Source organism: Miscanthus floridulus, chromosome 12, assembly GCF_019320115.1.
Source record: "Miscanthus floridulus cultivar M001 chromosome 12, ASM1932011v1, whole genome shotgun sequence".
In the NCBI taxonomy this organism is placed as follows: domain Eukaryota; kingdom Viridiplantae; phylum Streptophyta; class Magnoliopsida; order Poales; family Poaceae; genus Miscanthus; species Miscanthus floridulus.
Window position 1 is genome coordinate 82012749 of NC_089591.1, and position 15423 is coordinate 82028171.

A 15423-nucleotide genomic window follows, 5' to 3' on the forward strand; every position below is an offset into this window, starting at 1 on the left:
TTATTTTAAAATTCTATAAAATACAAACGAAGTCCGAAAATCATGAAACTTGTCGAGATGTCATGATATCATATGTGGAGGATGTAATAAAAATTTGAGAAGGTTTGGTGCACGGTATCACGTACAATGCTTACAAACCTGCACATCTGCCGATTTTTTTAAATGACAGTATTTTGTTCTATTTTTGTAGAGAAGAGCCCGTCAGAGCTGAGTCAGAGTTCCCGTCGTCGTGCTGGTCTGCCTGCACCGCGTCGCCTCGCCACTGCACCGACCCGCCACGGCCCCGCTAGCCTGACTCCGCCGTCACCCTAGGTATAACCCCTCTTTCCGTATCATGATCGTACATCACGTAACCCAGTTAGGTGTCTCCCGTTCGAAAGAGATACGGTTGGAGGTATGCAGATCTTTGTATATCTATGACCGTATCTGTTTCGGATTGTTCATATTTTTTTGGACAGTCCACGGATGCGTAGATGGGTTAGTTTCCATAGTCTGCTCCGATCCGAGACAGAGTTTCGGCATCACCTCCCTGTTATTCTCCGGGTACGCACTCTTCTTTGGTTGGACGTGTATCTGGAGAACAACGGGGAGATGCTACCGAAATTCTATCTTGGATAGGAGTAGAGCATGGAAACTAACCTCATCTACGCATCCGCGGGTGGGATTATGACCTATCCTCACCTATTAGACAGTAGGAACACCATGTAGATGCAATTGATGGTTACATTACTCGCTGATACATATGTTAGAAGATGGACGAGCGTCGGTGGATGTACATGGGCTGGAGAAGCCAGAGTGATTACACCACGGAATGGATGAACAAGACCGATGCTTTCTTAAACAGTGCATTTGGCAAGGCTGCTAAAGGACATTGCCTAGTTTTGTGTCCCTGCAGCAAATGTGGAAATAGGAGAAGTGTAAACAAGGTGGAAATAGGTAAACATCTTGTGAAGAATGGATTTACGTCGGACTACACCCGGTGGGTCCACCATGGTGAAGCCCATCGTATGAGAGAGGAGGTGGTGAGACCACGGGTGGAGGCTTTTGATGCTGATGTCGGGGTAGCAGACATGTTAGATGACTTTCACCAAGGACATTTCGATGAGGAACGTGAGAAGGAGGAGATGGAGGCAGCCGCACAGGCGTTCTACGACATGATGGATTCGGCACAGAAACCCCTTCATGATCGGTCAACGGTGTCTCAACTAGATGCCATTGGACACTTAATGGGGTTGAAGTCCGAGTTAAACTTGAGTCGACCTGGCTTCGATAAGATGTTGGCCGTGATTGACACCCTGCTTTCGGAGGGCCACATTCTGCCAAAGAGCATGTACGAGTCACAGAAACTCCTTCGTGCACTTAAGATGCTGTATGGGCAAATACATGCTTGTCCGAAGGGGTGCGTCCTATTTAGGAAAGAACACAAGCATGCAAAGTTCTGTCCAAAGTATAAATCCTCTAGGTACATAAAGGTAGACTCTGATGATGGCCAGAAGAGACAACTTACGATCCCCGTAAAAATCCTACGGTACCTTCCGTTCATACCGAGGATCCAACGGCTATACATGACCGAGGAATCCGCGAAATAGATGACATGGCACAAAAATAGCAAACGGTACAATCCTGACAAGACGGTACATCCATCCGATGATGAAGCTTGGATCCGCTTTAATGACAAACATCGTGACAAAGCAGATAAGGCTCGTAATGTACGTGTCGCGCTGGTAACAGATGGGTTCAATCCTTATGGAATGATGGCTGCCCCATACACATGTTGGCCCGTCTTCGTTAGTCCCCTAAATCTCCCCCCCGGTGTCTCCTTTCAACGACATAACATATTTTTGTCGTTGATAATTTCTAGACACCCAATGAGTAATATGGGTGTGTTTATGAAGCCCGTGTTTGATGAATTGGTTCGTGCTTGGGACGAAAGGGTATGGACATACGATCGAGCTACAAAGACAACCTTCAAAATGCACGTTTGGTACCACTACTCTCTGCATGACTTTCTGGCGCATGGGATATTCTGCGCCTGGTGTGTTCACGGGAAGTTCCCATGCAGATTTTTTTAAAAAAAATTCAAACTTTACCGAGTGCCAGACAGTGGGCACTCGACAAAGAAATTAAAAAAAATTCAAACTTTGCCGAGTGCCAGAGGGCACTCGGCAAAGAATTTTTTTAAAAAAAAAATTCAAACTTTGGCGAGTGCCAGCCAGAGGACACCCGGCAAAGAATTTAAAAAAAAAATCAAACGTTGCCGAGTGCCATCCAGAGGGCACTCGACAAAGAATTTTTTTTAAAAAAAAATCAAACTTTGCCGACCGCCGACCAGGGGGCACTCGACAAAGAATTTTTTTTTAAAAAAAATAAAAAATCTTTGCCGAGTGCCTGCAGGGTTGGCACTCGGCAAAGAGACCGTCAACGTGACCGGCGCCGTGACGGTCACTTTTCTTTGCCGAGTGCCCCCGAGGCTCTCGACAAAGCCTTTGCCGAGTATCCGATAAAAGACACTCGGCAAATAGGGCTTTGCCGATCAATTTTTTACCGTGTGTTCTTTGTCGAGTGCCGCACCCGACAAAGGCTTTGCCGAATATAATTTAACCTTTGCCGAGTGCCTTAGGCACTCAGCAAAGAACCTGAATCCAGTAGTGGAGGGGAGGGGGCCAGTCGTCCCTTACGCTACTTGTCGTGCCGAGCGGGCAACCTCCTGCAGTGGCTGCCGTCGTTTGCATTCGTGGCCGTGTCGGGCGCCAACCTCGCCGACGTTCTCCGCTTCCACGTCCTACTCGAGTTCCTTGCCCCCGCCGACATCCGCCGCTTGCCTACCTCCGTGAAGCTCGTGACCACGCTGTTCCAGATACCAGCCGCGCCCCCGTGGACCTCTGCGCCGTCAATATCACCACAGCGGACGCCTCCCTTGCTGTTGTCCGCTTGATGGCACCGTCCCCGGATTCGAATGCAACCGTCCTCAGCGCCATTACCGCGGTGCCGTACAACCTTAGCGTGCTAGCGGTGAACGCCCTCGTCGTCCACTCTAGGTTCGTCCTCACGGCATCCGACGGTCCGAGTTCCACCAGCCCACGGCCGTCAACATCACCCGGATCCTCGCCGACGCACGCGCCTTCAGCGTGGTGGCGTCCATGCTCGAGGTGAATGCTGGGGTAGAATCGTAGATGGCCACCGGTGGTAGGGCCATGTGCATGTACGGTACGTGCTGGATTTCGGGGTTCCGGCGCTGCAGTTCGCGCGGCAGCTACGGTGTCACGGACTCCCTCTCGGCAACCCGCTTAGCCCGCTCGGCGACCTCGTCTACCAACTGATGGGCTTCCTGTAGCCGCTTCATCCACTGATCCACAGGGGAAGACGACGGCACTGCACCTTCACGTGGGGTTGTCATTGTGATCAGAAGAACTGGACGCGCCATGCCGACGCAGCTACGCTGCAAGATCCCGACGAGTTCCAGCAAGGAATTTGCGCCTTGATTTACTCTGGCGTGAGATAAGGAAACAGATCGTCGACGGCAAACATGCTCCGTGAACAGGGCGTTGCATTGCACGATCTTTTTCATGGAGTATAAGTAGGTTCAGGTTTAATCTAAAAAGGTCGGTCTCGTAGAGGTGTCCGGCTCCAGTTTGATTTTCGATTTGATTTGACATCGAGGTCGCCACGTTCTATTACTTTCCAAAAGAAAAAACTAACTCCTTGGACGTTCATGGGTCGGGGCCGAGATAGCAGGCGTGCATACGAAGTTGCTGTGGACGAAACCTCCTTAGATTTTTTAGGTGGTAATAGATAATAGATTTGAAATCTATTGCAACACACAAACATATTGTATAGTCATAGTCATAATATATGATAAAGATTGGCCTCAATTAGCTAGTGTGTAGGGGTTCAAATCAAACTTCATTAGGTCACATTTATGCACGTATGGTGCACTTATTACGATGGTGAGACTATGTTATGAGGGGTTTTCAACTTTGTGTGGATGAAGTAGCATGGTGCAATGGCCACCTATATAGTGTATGCGCTTGGAATAATTCAACTTTGAGGGAGATGATCAGATGATGCAAACCCCATGCCTGGCGGAACCATTGTTGGTTAGTGAAAAAAACAAGGATGGATAAAAGTGAATAGGACGAGGAAGGGGAGTGGTGATGAAACAACCATTTTAGGACGCTTAAGATGTATTTTTAAAAACTAAGGTAAAAGAGCAGTAAATGTAATATTTTTTGGGAGGTGTTTGCACTATATTGTATTACGTAGCATTTCTAGGAGTGGAAACTGCCTAAATTTCCCTTTTTTTGTTCATGACTCAAAATTAAATCTCACTTCAGGGAAATGCAAAGTTAAGCAAATCAAACCATTCATGGAATTTTTTTGGGAGGTGTTTGCACTATATTGTATTAGGTAGCACTTCTTGCACTTGCAACCTTTATCGTTTGAAGGTTGTTTTAGTTTGATCCAAAGGATTTACCACCTCTATTTTTGTCCCAATAACTTGCAAAACACTTAATTGAACTTGAAGAAGAAAATAGACATATTCTCATTCAAAAAAAAGGAAAAAAGAGATAACAAAAGCATCTGTTAATACTTGATCGAACTCATAACTAGAGCGGAACATAATTCAACAAAGGAGGTTATAGTGATCTAGTCGCCTACATTTTTTACTTAGCATTAGCAATGGCCCTGATTAAACACCCTTAAGATGACCAAGCAACCTCTCATGATTGCTTTCACAAATTGGGGCAGACCCCAGGCATTTTTGTACCACCTTGTATGTAGATGATGCCGCCCTTTTTCTCCAGCCATTAGTAACAACTTGAACAACTTACAACAGATCCTTAATAATTATGGTGAAGCCATTGGCCTAAAGAACTATATTTAAAAAAAAGTAGAGGTCTATCGAATTTGGCGTGAAAATCTAGATATGGATCACATACTCCATTAGTTTCAAGGTCATTTGGTCAGCATCTCACGTAATTATAGGGGTGGAAAGGCTAACTACAAACAAGATATGGGAGGATGACACTATTGACAAGAAAATTGATCGAACATGACAAAAATTTCTATGGAAAAAAGAAGAAGAGGCATGGGGAGACCATTGCTTGGTCAAATGGAAATGTGTTTTTCATCCTAAGACACCGGGAGGACTTGACATTTTGGATCTTAGAACTTTCAACCGAGCACTTTGTTTGCAATGGAGATGACTAAGGTGGAAATACAACCTCAACCTAGTTTATTCACGGGGATTATTGTTGTGTCAGAATCTCTACAATCATTAGCGTAATTGGCAATGTAGTTTATTTCCTTTTATTTGATTATTTTCCCTAAGTCGAGACAATATATTGATAGTTACTCTACTTCTACTTAATTCAATGGTAGAGCACATTTTCAGAGTTAATAAAAAAAGATTATATGAATGAGAGCAAATTGCTAAATCTCAAGTTAACACCTCAAAATTATGGGTAACTAAAATCAAGATAACATTCTCGCTTCTCCCACTCTACACTAGTCTATTCTTTTTTCCCTTTCTCTTCAAGTTGCTTTTTTTCAATTTGTACCGGGTACAACTCTGTAAGTGAACGAAAGCGCCATCCATCTTCCACGCCATCACCACAGGGCATTCCTTCTCCATTCACTCCCACCTTGTCACTGCCACGGAGTGCCCCTGGTTCATCCTCGTCCTCCTTGCCATCACCATGGGGCATCTCTTCATTATCTTCTTTCTCATTACCATCGCCATTGAGTGCCTCTTCTTTGTCTTGTTCCATCTTGTCATCACCATGACACTCTTCTTCGTCAAGTTTCTCCTTGTTATCACCCTGGAGCTCTTCTTTCCCATCCTCGCCCTCTTCTATGGTCGGTGTCTGACCTAATGGGTCATTCACGGTAGGCTCTATCCACTAAGGCTCATGGGTGGCCAAAACCCGGTAGGCTTGGGCCAGGCTGGGCTCAATTTTCTCAGGTCTAACAAAGTGTAGGGATGACAAGATGTAAGCATCATATCCGAAAAGAAAGGCTTGCGATGGCAAGAACAGGTCCAGCACCACGGAGAAGGGCAGCGACATCGACTCAAAATAGGTCGATAGCAACAAAAAACAAACAAACACTACAAGAAATCCTTCTTTCTATGACAAAATTCCTTATGACTGGTCCAATTTTTGTCATATAATGTACCATAATATGACGACAATTTCAGTGGTGTCATAAATTCAGGAGACCCAGATCTATTTATGATGACACTCTTTATTTTGTCACATAAAGGTACCAAGTATCGTCACAAAATGTCAGGTGCCAGGAGTCGGTTGTCTGCTGTGTTTTATGACAATATGAGCTGGTTTTATGTGACCTTTCCGTAGCGTCATTGTTTGTTAATTCAAAAAAGATGGCCCCAACATCAATATACACAGAACAGACCCTCTCTGTTGACCATTTCAATTCATTCCCCATTTCCCCAACACACTGCTGCGGGCGATGTCTGAGCGGAGCGCGGCAGGCGGCATGTGGGCATGGAGCGGTGTCTGGGCGGAGCGCGGCGGGTGGCGGGGGCGGGGGCGGGCGGCGTCTTGGTGTCTCGACAGTGGCAGCTCCCCATCTCCCCAACTCACGGCGCAGCGGCCTCTGGGCAGAGCCAGCGTGTAGATCCGGTGCAAGGCCGCCCGACGGAGTGTGGATTTTCGGTGACCGGCGGCGACTCCATCTCATTGGCCGGCAACGTGCTCCTAGTCCCCAGGTGCGCCATTGTGGTAGTGCCGCCCTCATCCTCCTCCCCTTTCCCCCTTTCGTTGCCTATGTGTGAGGCCTAATCAATCCCCGCTCCCTTAGGCTCATGTCGCAGGCGTCATCATCTACCGCTTGCACTCAGCGCTCAACCGTAGCTAGGGTGAACCCGCACCCCTTGCTGTTGTTGCTGCAGCACCTCCGCCCACTAATGTCGAGCTACAGGCACCAATTGATGATGTGACCGGGTTGTCGCTGATAATGTGCCCGGATTGCATGGACGTGAGGGTGTTTGCTGCCACTACCACACAGTCTGAGTATAACATTGGAAGGAGGTTTTTCAAGTGCTCCGGGAAGAACTATCGAAATGTTAGTGTAGTGGTTCAATTTGCATTGCCCAAATTTTATTTTTGTTTGAATGGGCATCCCTGAGAATGGTAGTATTTGTAGCATTCAGTGGCTGCACTATTGATGTTAAATTGCCTGTTGTTGTAATTTGGATGTAGGGGACATGTTCTAGGTATTGGTTCGAGGAAGAATATGTGGTGTACCTTCAAGATAATGGTTATCTACTGCCAGCTTCCTCGACCATTGTAGCAGCTTCGACAACAAATGTTCCTGAGCTGGTGGACAAAATTGATAGCATAGAGGAGAATCTAAACAAGGTGAAGGAAATGGTTGTCAAGAACAGGGAAGGCATGGGAAGTTGCATTTGTCTTGTGTGTGGGTGTCTAAATATAACATTCTTGGTGTTGGCCATCTTGTTGGTTGTAGCTATAGTGTTGAAGTAAGCAAATGTTGTTGAAATATTGTATGTGACATATTGTATTGAACCTGTGTCTTTTGTGTGACATGGTGTATTGAACCTGTTATCTAGGATGTATTTGCAGTTGGTATGAAATATGTGCCTGAGTGTTGTTGGAATTAAACATCCCTTTTGCTTTGATGTGTAACCTGTGTGTGATCAAATTTTGGCAGCATGTATGTAACTTCAGTATGGCCCTAAATTTTTGTAGCAACTCAATGGATCCTGGGCAGCATATAACATATCCATGATATTTTGGCATCATATAGCTTGTAACTTCCAATAGGTTACATGTGCACAAAATAGAATCAAGTATCCATTGAAACATAATCATTATATATAAGGTCTTACAATTTCATAGTTCAGATACAAATTTCAGTAGCATAATTCAAATACAACAAAATCACTAACAGAAGTTCATGGTTCACAGATAGCTTGAGAAATGCAAAGGCTAGTCATCATCACTGTCTTCTTTTGATATGTTGTCTTCATCTAGACTATGGTAGTCAAGGAAGGTTTCATCTTCATCTTCATCTTTGCCGTCTGTTTCATCACCTTGAGTTGTATGTTGATGTCCACGGATGCTCTCAACAAGGTCTTTACTAATAGGGCTGCTTGGTTGATTGTCCTTGTGCAACAAATCCATATCAGGATAAATGTCTCCCACTGTACCATCTCTGGACAAAGTATTCTCCTCTTGGTATGCCTCCTGCATCTCATCTATACTTGTTCATGGATTGGTTGCTTTTCGTCAGACTCTTCAACATCAAATATGTGTTGGTGGCCAAATTCTTGTACCACTCGCCAAGATGAGCCGAACTTTGTATCTTCCAAGAAAAATACTTGTGAAGCTTCTGTGGCTAGAATGAAAGGATCATTCTTATACCATCGGCCTTCGATGTTAATGCTCTTGAAGTAACCATCATCTTTCATTTGGTATGTCCTTCCCTCAAGATTGTACCATTCACACCATAATAAGATAACAGATCTATCTCCTTTGCTGTTCTTAGTGTAACTCAACTCAATAATGTCTCTGATTGTCCTATAGTAGTCAATAGTGACATCATTATGATCCCCTGCAGTCTTGATGGTGGAGTTTTGTGTTTTCCTATGTGCCTCATGAGCCATAGTGTGGTACCGTACCCCATTGATTATACAAGTTGTGTATGATCACACACGCCTATCTGGTCGACATGCGAGTGAGTACAAGTCTTCATCAACATTTCTGTGCCTTAGTAATTCAATCTTGTAATCTACAGGAAAACAAAGAGAATTGGTGATTTTTGAAAATTTATTGTATCATAAATGATTCACTCAGGTTGTAAAAGTTGCACGCACATGTTTCTCAAACCATGCAGCAAAGTGTGTTGACATCATTTTTTTCAATATTATTGACCTATTGTTGTTCCAATTGGGCTCTATACATTCTGCAAAGGAAGTAGTTAATTAGTTTATTGTGAGACTAATATTGACTAAAATTGGCATAAATGAAATGACAACAATTACTCACTCTTTGTATTTATCAACCTCTTTGCTGGTGGGGAGGAGGGGGCCGAGGCAGCAGATGCGGGAGCAGGTGGCTTGGCTGGCCAGGCTCCAGCTGGGGTGGATGGCCAGGCTCCACCATGGGTGGCCGGCGTGGCACTAGCAAGGGTGGCCGATGCAGACTCCATTCTCCAGCAGGGGTCGCCGATGCAGGCTCCATTCTCCAGCACGAGTGGTCGGCACGGCACGAGCGAGGGAGCAGCTGTGGTTGCCGGCCAAGCTGCCTCCGGGGGACGTCGAGGCTACTGATGGGGGGAGGGGGGGTAGCGCGGCTGCTTGTGAGGGTGGGTGGCGCTGCTGCTGGTGGGGGGGAGGGGGCCGATGAGAGCAGGTGGCATGGCCAGCTAGGCTCCACCACGGGTGGCCGGCGTGGCACTAGCAAGGGTGGCCAGCGCGTCTCCACTCTCCAGCAGGGGTCGCTGATGTAGGCTCCATTCTCCAGCATGGGAGGCCGACGCGACACGAGCGAGGGAGCAGTTGTGGTCGCTGACCAGGCTGCCTCTAGGGGCCGCCGAGGCTGCTGATGGGGGGAGGGGGCCGGCGCTGCTGCTTGTGGGGGGAGGGGGCGGTGTGGTTGCTTGTGAGGGTGGGCGACGCTACTACAGGTGGCTTGGCCGGCTAGGCTCTAGCTAATTAGCCTTGACTTCAATGACATGCGGGCCCAGCGTGCTCATTAGCCTCCCATGTGGTGCCAACATCAATTCTTTTTTTGATCTATGACAAAAACTTCTAACAAGTTTTTCTCCCACATACTAGCTCCAAATCTGATGTTTTTTCCTAAAATTTTCTAAAATCATGATCTATCAATGTATAGCGTTGATTTTGGCTCCATCATCATGTGTCAAAGTTTGAACAAATCAAAATTTGAATATAAAAAAATTACAACTTTACACCACATTTTGAAAGTCCAAATGATTTCAGCTAAAAAAATCACAAACATCAAAGTTGAACAACTCATCAAGACCTACATTTTTTGTATTGGTCATTTATTCATCCGAGAAAGTGGTAGTAACTTAGTTCATAAATTTTACATTCTCTCTTAGAGTTTCACGAACTATAAGTGAGAGATGTAATTTCTGTGAACAAAGTTACTGTCACTTTGTCGGACGAACAAATGACCAAAACAAAAATTGTAGGTCTTGATGAGTTATGAAACCTTTGTGTTCATCACTTTTTAATTTGAAATTATTTAGTACCCCAAATTTTTGTTAGAAGTTTGAATATTTTGAAATTCAGATTTCAAATTATCAAAACAAAGTCATACGAAGAAATAACCAAAACCAAATTGGTAGATCTCGATGCGTTCTACAACTTTGTTTCAGACATTGTTTCCATTTTCAATCGTTTATTAACCAAAAATCCATTTGAAGTCCTAATACTACTAAAATGGTCACTAACATAGTGGACCCACTGCGCTAGGACAAAAATGTGGCCAAATTTTCAAAGCTGCACATCACACTCTCCCGCGTTGATTCGCTCGTCGACACATGGGCCCCACCACGCCTCCCGCTCAAGGCATCCAAGTTCCCCCCACGGCCTTATCCTCTTGCCCGCGGGTCAGACCAAGGGAAAATCTCCAATCTCCTTCTCCTCCCTCCACTTGCCGCCACGCCACCGCTACACTGCTCGCCACCACTCCGCTCGCCACTCACTGCCTGCCGCCACTCCGCTGCCACCACCCTGTCCGCCACCACCTCGCCCGCCACTCACCACCAGCCGCCACTTCGCTGCAACCACCCTGCCCCCACTCACCACTGCCGCCACACCTCCCGCCGCCACTTGGATGCCACCCATCCCGGCGCCACACCTCCGTCGTGGCCGGATCTGCCCATCTCGTGGCCACATCACCACTGGAGGCTGGATCCGGACATCCCTCCCCACACCAACGCTCGAAGCTGGAGGCTCCCATCTCGCCAGCACACCAACGCCCGAAGACAGAGGCTCCCATTCCATCGACACACCAACGCCCAAAGCCAAAGGCTCCCATCCCGTCGGCACACCAACGTCGTAGGCCGGATTCAGCCATCCAACCCTCACTCCTACGCTGGTGCACGGAGCCACCTATCCTGCCACCACACCAACGTCGGAGGTCGGAGCGGCCCATCCTGCCACCGACAGCTCTGACTCCCTCCATGGGCTAATCTCTGCGGCTCCACATAGAGTGCCACCTCCTCCTCCAGCCATCGTCTACCTAGCCCTGGCCTCGTCGTCTGCGCAGTCCCCCTCTGGCCAGCTTTGGTTAGTTCCTCAAACATTTCTTGCTTTCCCTTCTCCCCTAACTTGTAGCTCCTGTTACCTTGGTCGGCAGATGTGGTGAATTATTTGCTTCCTAGATGTTTCTTTGTTAGTTAGACCCTTTCTTCCACTAGTACTTATGTGGGGAAGCACAAAAGACCATGAATGGCCTTTTGGCCTTGCTGTGTTATAGATGATAAAATGTAAACAATCATTTAAATTGTACGTGTATGACAACACCAGTTGTTAAGCGTTAGTGCAGGACTGCTAGTTAGTGCACTGCCGTTTCATACTTGTTTTATTCACTCCTTCAAATACTCTCTTGCATTACTCTACTCCCATGTAAAAATTTGTATCTAATAAATGATTTGTGTGGCTTCAGTCAAGGTTGGATGTGGATGTTAAGAATGAGGCACCAAGTAAAGCTACATACATTGATATCATTAAGAGGGGAGTAAGGCAGACAAGGTATCACCTAAAAAAGAAGTACTTCAATGAGTCACTGATAGAAGAACAGCTGCTAGCCAAGCAACCTCCACCTAAAATGAAGAAAGAGGAATGGACCAAGCTGGTAGAGTACTGGTGTGACCCAAAGAATTAGGTCCATGCCTGAATTATCTGCTTTTGTTAATATGTAATGCAAACTGTGCATATGAATGACAACTCTGTATTGCATGTGGTGTAGGAAAAATGTGCTAAGAATAAAGTAAACCGAGCCCAAGTGTAGCTTCATCAAAGGACTGGAGCTAGGTCCTAAATTGCCCATCGATACAGCCTGATACGGATACTATGTCTTTTGTACATTTATAGCTTAGTAATTACCATGTGCTTTTGAACTATCAAGTTAGCACGTGCTCCAATTATTTCTAAGATGAGCTCCCATGTTCATAATATTTGCGCTATGCCGAGTGAGCTATAATCAATAGGTGTTTAGGCTCCCATTCTTTTATGGTGACCATTTGAAACTAAAATCTGCAAGAGGAATTGCTATGTCATCAGAGATGATCATCATCAGTAGTAGGTGTTGTTTAGGCCAAGTTATTATTCTTGATCAGTCCAGGTTGCATTGATGCATGTTCCTGTGTTGTTTTTCTTGAACTATCAGTAATTAGTTGACTTTGCTAGTGATTGTATTTGTTGTTGGCATAAAAAATCTATAGGCAAATACTGAGGCAAATACTTGTATGATCTGTAGTGCATAAATATTTTGGCATCTTGCTGTTGGCATGTACAAATAATCTATGGCTAATCTTATATCCCAAGTTTTTAACATGTTGTAGAGGACTAAGTACAACAACATGGAGCTAGATGCTGTTGATTTCTTTGGGGAATGTATGAGTAGTCCCCAAAATGGTCGTACTCCTTTTGCAAATGAAATATATGTAAGTTACAAAATCAATGGATACATGCATGTACTGCACTCAAGTAAATGTCTGGTTCAACACTGTTGTATGGCCTTGTTATTAAGTGGATTCATTTTATGTAGGAACAAATGGTTGCAGAGAAGGAAAGAGAGCCAAAAGAAGGAGAAGAACAAAAGTCTCCCTCCAAGATTGTTGCTGACTGTCTCAGCCAGATCAGCCATTCATCCACCTTCCTTCCTAACATTGGTGTCCCTCGACCATGAAGACTGACCGGTCCACATCGATAGCCGCACAAGCACGCCTGCAAGCTCAGTTTAAGGAAACACTCCAGGCACAAAGAGAGGAAGCTGCTAGGAAGCAGGAAGAGTTACAAGCACAACTTCAAGCTCAATAGGCCGCACTTGAAGAAAACCAAAGTTTGCTACGTCAGACCCAAGAGGAAGTGAAGGGGATGCATACCAAGTTTGAAGAGACTAATGCACTGCTACGAGCTGTCCTGAAACTTCAGAAAGATTGAGGTAGGTATGAACGCAGTGTCTGAGGATGATGCCTTTGCCTAAGCTTTTTCTACCTTGCTAGAACTTACTCTGTGGTTGGAACTTTGTCAGAACTATGTGCAATCTGTTTGTATGTTTGAACCTTTATGGTGGAACCTCTGTATGTTTGAACCTCTTGTGGTGGAACATGCTTGATGGAACCTGGAACTATGTGGTGGAACAAGTGTGTTGGAACATGTTGAACCACTGTCTTCTGGTCTTGAATTTATGTGTATGCATGATGGCTTGACTGAATTGTGTATGATTTATGACTTGTGATGAGAATGTTGTGGATTATGGCTTGGCTGATATATATGTGTATTATACTTTTTATGAGCTGTGATGAAAGATCAGTGTGTCGTCATAGAATATGGCTGCCACGCTCGTCATGAATGAGAGGACAATTTGTGACGCCATACAATCGTCTCAAAATGTCTCCAACTACCATACAAAACAAGACAAAATCTAGGCGTCACAAAATCCACATACTTATATATGACGTTTCTGTCGTAAAAAAACTTATCTGAGACTGTCCTCGCACGTACCATTTATGACGTTTCATACATTAGGTGACGCGTTGACGGACCAATATGTGACAGTTACAGTCGTCATAAAAGATAACAATATGTGACGAAAAGACACAACCATCACAAAAGGTCGTAGCATTTTGTGACGGTTCTCAATATTATCGTCACAAGGCACATTATGTGATGGTCGTTATATGACGACTGGCATGACGCTGCTTTTTTGTCATAAGACACTTTTTATGACCAATTTTGTACTTACCATGACAGTGTGCTTATGTCATACAAACCCAGATTCTTTGTAGTGAAACCCTGATCCATTTCACATTGGAGTATGGAAGGCCCTATCGCCTGTTAGACTAACAGGTGCGAGGGAGAGCGGAGTGGTAGAGAACTAGGCAATCGAGCGAGGGCACCGAGGCATCGCTAGGCAGATCTGCCCGACATCAACCAAAGCTAGGAGGGTGCCTCAGCAGTCATGAACATGTACCTAGTGTAGGCTGGCTACTTGAGCACTCATCCTCTATCTCAGATCCGGCACATTGACCGAAGGGAATGCTACAACGGCATGGTTGACTGACGGAGGGGAGGAAGGCTTGAATTGGAGCGGGGGCAATGATGATTTTACTAATACTAGGTCATATCGATAAGGAGATAAGCATAGGGAAAGGAAAAGTACAGCGAGGTGATGATGGGTCGGTTATGGCCCAAAAGCACCGATGCACACCGTTGTGTTGCCACACCACAACGTCTGTGGGGGTATGGCCCCCGGTATCCACAAGACAAGACATGGGCCACACTATTAGAGGTGGCCAAGCCCACAAGATCAAGGCGTGCACGGCGCTGCTCGGCGTGCACCGCAAGATATTGTATAGTACCAAATAGGATACTTTCCTTATAACCCTACCCCTCTAGACTATATAAGGAGAGGTAGGGGTCCCCTAGCGGATAGGCTACATCAAGATACATACATCTGCAGTCACATAATATCATACGATAGCTAATACAAACCAACAGACCACAGGAGTAGGATATTACGTTATATTGACAGCCTAAACCTGTCTAACTCGTGTGTCTCTATTGCCTTCTTGTTCTTGATCTCATGCTTCTCTGCCGATCAATCTACCTTCGCGGGATACCTCTCGAAGGACTGCCGATGATATTTTGTCGACAGTTGGCGCGCCAGGTAGGGGTGTGCGCTTGATCCATGGTGAGCCAGATGGACCTCAAATCAACATTGTGTTCTCGTCATCAATCTCGTGGAGATCCATGCCGGTCCACGATGATGATTCATCACTGGCTATACTAGCCCCCGCAACAGCAGATCCAATCTCGAAACCACCTCCGAGGTCGCCTTCACCAACAACTCACCGCTCACCAGGTGCTCGTCGTCAACGTCGACCAGATAACGCCATACATCATCGACTAGACTTTCTGTCTAAAGCTAAGTCATGCTTTAATATTTTCCTAAATATTCTCCAATATCTGTGTATCGCCATGATGTTTCTCCGAACTATTTTCTCCATGTTTGCTCTCCAAGCAATTTTCTGAACCTCTGAACAGTCCTGTTGATGCTTGGACGCCTCTAGAGACGGCCCTGTCTCTAGCTCCTCCCTACACGTGTACGAGCGTCTGCCCTCTGTATTATGGGTGGTCGGCAGTGGCTCCTTAGCGACGCCTGTTCCTCCTACACA